This window comes from Macaca thibetana, chromosome 17, assembly GCF_024542745.1.
Source record: "Macaca thibetana thibetana isolate TM-01 chromosome 17, ASM2454274v1, whole genome shotgun sequence".
NCBI classification, from domain to species: domain Eukaryota; kingdom Metazoa; phylum Chordata; class Mammalia; order Primates; family Cercopithecidae; genus Macaca; species Macaca thibetana.
This window is the reverse complement of record NC_065594.1, coordinates 91,719,794-91,725,982: the sequence shown is the minus strand read 5'-3', so window position 1 is coordinate 91,725,982 and position 6,189 is coordinate 91,719,794. Positions and strand designations below refer to the sequence as shown.

The 6,189-nt window shown below is 44.9% G+C and overlaps 1 long non-coding RNA gene across 2 annotated transcripts; it reads right to left on the bottom strand.

The window, feature by feature from the left end:
• Nucleotides 1-1,380: 1,380 nt before the first annotated feature.
• Nucleotides 1,381-5,305, bottom strand: LOC126940611 (uncharacterized). Of its 2 annotated transcripts, none has more exons than XR_007720827.1 (3): nt 2,550-5,305; nt 2,380-2,458; nt 1,381-2,288 (listed from the first exon to the last, which is right to left on the bottom strand). It is a non-coding gene; the product is annotated as an uncharacterized LOC126940611 (long non-coding RNA). The 2 variants fall into 2 exon arrangements; XR_007720828.1 differs by having other exon boundaries at nt 1,381-2,254.
• Between the last annotated feature and the right edge of the window lie 884 nt (nt 5,306-6,189).

Sequence of the window (6,189 nt, the reverse complement as noted above, 5' to 3'; positions counted from 1 at the left end):
TGCACTTACCTGGCTGCATTCTAAAGGAATGGTACTTGCTTACCTGACTCCATCTGAAAGCATGGTTCATGCTTACCAGGCTGCATCTTGAAAGAATGGTCCATACTTACCTGACTACAGTCTGAAAAACATGGTTCATGCTAATGTGGCTCCATTCTGAAGGAATTGTGCACACTTATCTGCCTGCATCCTGAAAAAATGGTCCCTGCTTACCTGACTGCATCCTAAGTATTGGTCCACTCTTACCTGGCTCCATCTTGAAGGAGTGGTCCGTGTGGCTACATATGGATGGCATGGTCCATGCTTACCTGGCTGCATCCTGAAGAAATGGTCCACGCTTATCTGGCTGCATCATGGAGGAATTGTTCATGCTTATCTGGCCCCATCCTGAAGGAATTGTCCATATTTACCTGGTTGAATCTTGATGGAATGGTCCATGCTCACCTGGCTGCACCCTGAATGAAAGGTTCATGCTTACCTGGCCGCATCCTGAAGGAATGTTACATACTTAACTGGCTACACCCAAAAGCAATGGCTCAGGCTTACCTGGTTCCATCCTGAAGGAATGGTCCATGCTTACGAGGCCACATGCTGAAAGACAGATCCATACTTACCTGCATTTATCCTGAAAGAATGGTTCATGCTTACCTGACTCCATCATGAAGGAATGGCCCATGCTTACTTCGCTCCATGGTGAAGAAATGGTTCAGGCTTACCTGGGTGCATTCTGAAGAAATGGTCCATGTTTACCTGGTTCCATCATGAAGGAATGGTCCATGCTTACCTGGATTCATCCTGAAGGAATGGTTCTTGTTTACCTGGCTGCATCTTGAAGGAATGGTCCATGCTTTCCAGGCTCCATTCTCAAGAAATGGTCCATGCTTACTTGGCTGCATCCTGAAAGAATGGTTCATATTGACCTGTCTGCATCCTGAAGAAATGGTCTATACTGAGCTGGTTCCATCCTGACGGAATGGTCCATACTTACCAGGCTGCATCCTGAAGTAATTCTCCATGCTTACCTGCCTTCATCCTGAAGGAACGGTTCATGCTTACCTGGCTCCAACCTGAAGGAATGGTCTCTGCCTACGTGGCTGCATCTTGAAGGAATGATTCATGCTTACTCAGCTGTATCCTGAAGGTATGTATCATACTTACCTGGCTGTATCCTTGAAAATGGTCCATGCTTTCCTGGCTGCATCTTGAAAGAATGGTCCATGCTTACCTGGCTCCATACTGGAGGAATTGTCCACACTTACCTGCCTGCATCTTGAAGAAATGGTCCATGCTTACCTGGCTGCATCCTGATAGAATGGTCCATGCTTACCTGAGTCCATCCTGAAGAAATTTTCCATGCTCAAATGGCTGCATCCTGAAATGGTCCATGCTTACCTGGCTGCATCCTGATAGAATGGTCCATGCTTACCTGAGTCCATCCTGAAGAAATTTTCCATGCTCAAATGGCTGCATCCTGAAGAAATGGTCCATGCTTACCTGGCTGCATCCTGATAGAATGGTCCATGCTTACCTGAGACCATCCTGAAGAAATTTTCCATGCTCAAATGGCTGCATCCTGAAGAAATGGTCCATGCTTACCTGGCTGCATCCTGATAGAATGGTCCATGCTTACCTGAGTCCATCCTGAAGAAATTTTCCATGCTCAAATGGCTGCATCCTGAAGAAATGGTCCCTGCTTACGTGGCTGCATCCTGAAGAAATGGTCCATGCTTATCTTACTGCATCCTGAAGAAATGGTCCATGCTTAACTGACTCCATTCTGAAGGAATGGTCCACAATTACACAGCACCATCCTGAAAGAATGGCTCCTGCTTACCTAGCTACATCCTGAAGGAATGGTCTATGCTTAGCTGGATTCGTCCTGAGGGAATGGCCTATGCTTACCTGGCTGTATCCTGAAGATATGTACCATACTTACCTGGCTCTATCCTCAAAAAATGGTCCACACTTAAGCTGGCTTCGTCCTGAAGGAATGATTCATGCTTACCTGGCAGCATTCCGAAAATACTGTTAATGCTTATCTAACTCCAACTTAAAGGAATTGTTCACACTTACCTGGCTGTATCCCGAAGGAAAAGTCTGTGCTTACCTGGCTGCTTCATGAAGAAATGGTCCATGCTTACCTGGCTTTATCCTGAAATAATGGTTCATTCTGACCTGGTTGCATTCTGAAGGAATGGTTCATGTGCACCTTGCTCCATCCTGAAGGAATGGTCCATGCTTCCCTGGGTCCATCCTGAAGAAACGGTCCATGCTTACCTGGCTGTATTCTGAAGGAATGGTCCCTGATTAACTGGCTGCATCCTGAGGGAATGATCCACACTTAACTCACTGAATCTTGAAGGAATGGTCAATGCTTACCTGGCTCCATTTTGAAGGAATGATCCACGCGTACATGGCTGCATCCTGAAAGAATGATCCACGCTACTCTGGCGGCATCCTAAAGAAATGGTTCATACTTATATGCCTGCATCCTGAAGGAATGGTCCCTGCCTACCTGGCTGCATCCTGAACAAATGGTCTACACTTACCTGGCTCCATTCTGAGGGAATGGTCCATACTTTTATAGCTGCATCCTGAAGGAATGGTTCATGCTTATCTGTCTGAATCCTGAAGAAATGGTCCAGGGTTACCTGGCTCCATCCTGAAAAATTGGTTTATGTTTACCTGGCTGCATCCAGAAGGAATGGTCCATGCTTACCTGGCTCTATTCTGAAGGAATGTCCTGTGTTTACCTGGCTCCATCCTGAAGCAATGTTCATACTTACCTGGCTGCATCCTGAACAAATGGTTCATGCTTACCTGGTTGCATCCTGAAGGAATGTTCTATGTTTATCTGGCTCCCTCCTGAAATAATGGCTCATATTTACCTGTATGTATTCTAAAGGAATGGCCCACACTTACCTCGCTCCACCCTGAATGAACGGCCTGTGCTTACCTGGCTCCATTTGGAAGGAATGATCCATGCTTACCTGGCTTTATCTTGAAGAAATGGTCCATGCTTACCTTGCTCCATCTGAAGGAATGTTCCATGCTTTCCTGGCTGCATCCTGAAGGATTGATCCATGCTTTCCTGGCTGCATCCTGAAGGATTGATCCATGCTTACCTGGCTGCATCCTGAAGGATTGATCCATGCTTACCTGGCTGCATCCTGAAGGAATGGTCCACACTTACCTGGCTGTATCCTGGAAGAATGGTCCTTGGTTACCTGGCTGCATTCTGAGAAAATGGTCCAAGCTTACCTGGCTTTATCCTAAGGGAATGGTCCATGCTTAGCTGGCTCCATCCAGAAGAAATGGTTCATGCTTACCTTGCTCCATTCAGAATAAATGTTCATGCTTACCTGGCTCCATTCTGAAGAAATGATCCACAGTTACTTGGCTGCATCCTGAAGGAATGGTCTGTGCTTACTTGGCTCCATCCTCTCCATCCTGAGGGAATGGTCTGTGCTTACCTGGCTCCATCCTGAAGCAATGGTCCTCGCTTCCCCGGCTTTACACTGAAGGAATGGGCCACAGTTCCCTGGCTGTATCCTGAAGACATGGTTCACATTTATCTGGCTCCATCCTGAAGAAATGATCCATGTTTACCTAGCTGCCTCCTGAAGGAATGTTTCATACTTACCTGGCTGCATCCTGAAGGAATGCTTGCTGCTTACCTGGCTACACTGTGGAGGAATGGTTCCTACTTACCAGCCTCTATCCTGGAGGAATGGTCCATGCGTACCTGGAGGCTTCATCCGGGAAAACAACCTGTTCCATCCTCTGGCCATTTCCATCTTGGATTCCTCTGAGCTAACGACCCAGGTGTTAATTTTTTTTGTTGTTTATAGGATTATGATCATGAAAGACGAGGTTTCTGTTCTCCTGGTACTTAGATTCTAATGAGGGATCACAATCTGTGTTCATTGGGGTTCTTCAGAGAAACAGAAACAATAGGATACTGGTTCTTTGTTTTCTTTCTTTTCTTCTTTTCTTCCTTCTTTCCTATCTATCTATCTATCTATCTATCTATCTATCTATCTATCTGAGAGAGAGCAAGAAAAAAAAGAGATAAGAGAGATTTTATTATAAGGCATTGGCTCCTCCTGCAGTTATGGAGGCTGACAAGTTCCGTGATCTGCAGGGTGAGTTAGCGAGTGAAGACCTCTGAGAGGTGATGGTGTAGCTCCAGTCCAAAGACCAGCAGGCTGGAGACCCAGGAAGAGATGTTCCGGTTAGAGTCTGAAGGCAGGAGAAAGCTAATGTCCCAGCTTGAAGGCAACTGGGCAGGAAGAGCCAGCATTCCAGGTGGGAGCCATCAGCCAGCAGAGTTCTCCCTTTCTCGGAGGAGGGACGGCCCTTTCATTCTATTCCAGGCTTCTCATGGGTGGATGAGGCCCACCCCCAGTAGGGAGGGCAGTCTGTTTTACTTAGTCTGACAATTAAAATGTTAATCTCATCCAGAAACACCCCACAGACACACCCAGAATGTCTGAACAAATATCTGGGCACCCTGTGTCCTCGTCAAGTTGACACGTAAAATTCACCATCACGTGTCTGCCCCTTGTCACCTTGGCACTGACACATCTCCTTAAAACCACACTTTATCCTCAAATAAGATACCAAGGTCATCATTCCACCTAACGTGATACAGCTAATCCCGCATGCAACTGAAAACACACAATCTCTTCCCCAGAAAAGGAAATAGAGGCTTTGAGTGAGGTTTACTCTTCTGATATTTTGTAACTTAGATTCTATGATGTAAAATTCACAATTCTTGAATACAATGTTATAATCTAAATACATCTTATGTTACATAACAGGATAAGAGAGGGAAGAAAACAAAGATATTTGCTATATAATAAGCACACACATTCGTAACAAAATTAGGAAGAAATTCTCTTGACTACTGCAGGCCTCACCTCGGTAATTAGTCACCTGGAGACAAACATGGAAGATAATTTGAAGTGGTGATAGGAGCTGTGAAGACACACAGCTAGGTCATACTCACCCAGCAGGGCTGGGCCTCACGGTGCCCCACAGGCGTCCCCTCAAAGTCTGGAAGCCGGGCTTTTGCCCACCAACTGCCTTCCATAGGGCCAGTATCTCCTCTGCAGGCCCAGCCTCCCAGACTGCTTCAGGTGTGGGCTGTGTTCATTCTTGTGGCTTTAGAAAATGTCCTGAGGAAAAGTAGTGACTACGAGGTGCACACGTGAGGTGGGACTGTGGCAGCATTCATGGCCATCGTCTCAGCTCTGCAGGTGAAATTCGAGGTGGGATGAGATGTGCATGGGGCACAAGAGATTCTTCCACCCTCATCTCCTAGCAACAGCCAGATTCCATTATTCTCCCCATTCTGCAGGAGGGGCACAGACAGCTCCGTCACTTGCCAGAGGTCACAAAGATCGCAATTTGTAGAGGAAGCGTTTGACCTCAGGCAGCCAGCGAAGGATATATGTGGAGAACTTGACTAAGTCATTAAAGCATATGAGTTTTCTACTTCATATACTTCAATCATTTGAAAATGTATTAAATAAACATAAAATATCTTAATAATGAAAAATGTGTATTCAGATATTTTCTTTCAATGTGGTCTTGGTCGTGATGCACTGATACTTACATTGATCTGTGCTTTTATGTTAAGTATTATTTTCCTTTTCAGTAGAGAATAAACTAACTTCAACTATAAATCAGCAGGGAAAACATGAACTGATATAAGTTCCAATATGTTTTCTCATTGAGAACAAGATGAATACATACACACATATAAAACACATGCACTCTTAAGTAAAAATAGGATTTTTTTTTGAGGTTTTGCTCTTGTTGCCCAAGCTGGAGTGCAATGTCGTGATCTCGGCTCACTGCAACCTCTGCCTCCAGGGTTCAAGCAATTCTCCTGCCTCAGCTTCCCTAGTAGCTGGGCTTACAGGTGCCTGCCACCATGTCTGGGTAATTTTTATATAAAAATAGGACTTAAAAAAAATCCAAATTTCTGATATTCAGGGACCATGACACAGCAATGTCTCCTGCACTGGACTTTGTGTTTTATTAGTAAAGTTTTTTACCATTTTATGGAAATTATAATTTGGTATAATTATTATATTATAATTTGGATAATATCTGAATGATTCCTCTGATATATCTGAGTTATGATCTGGATTGAAGTAGACTTAACAACAGTCAGTTTCA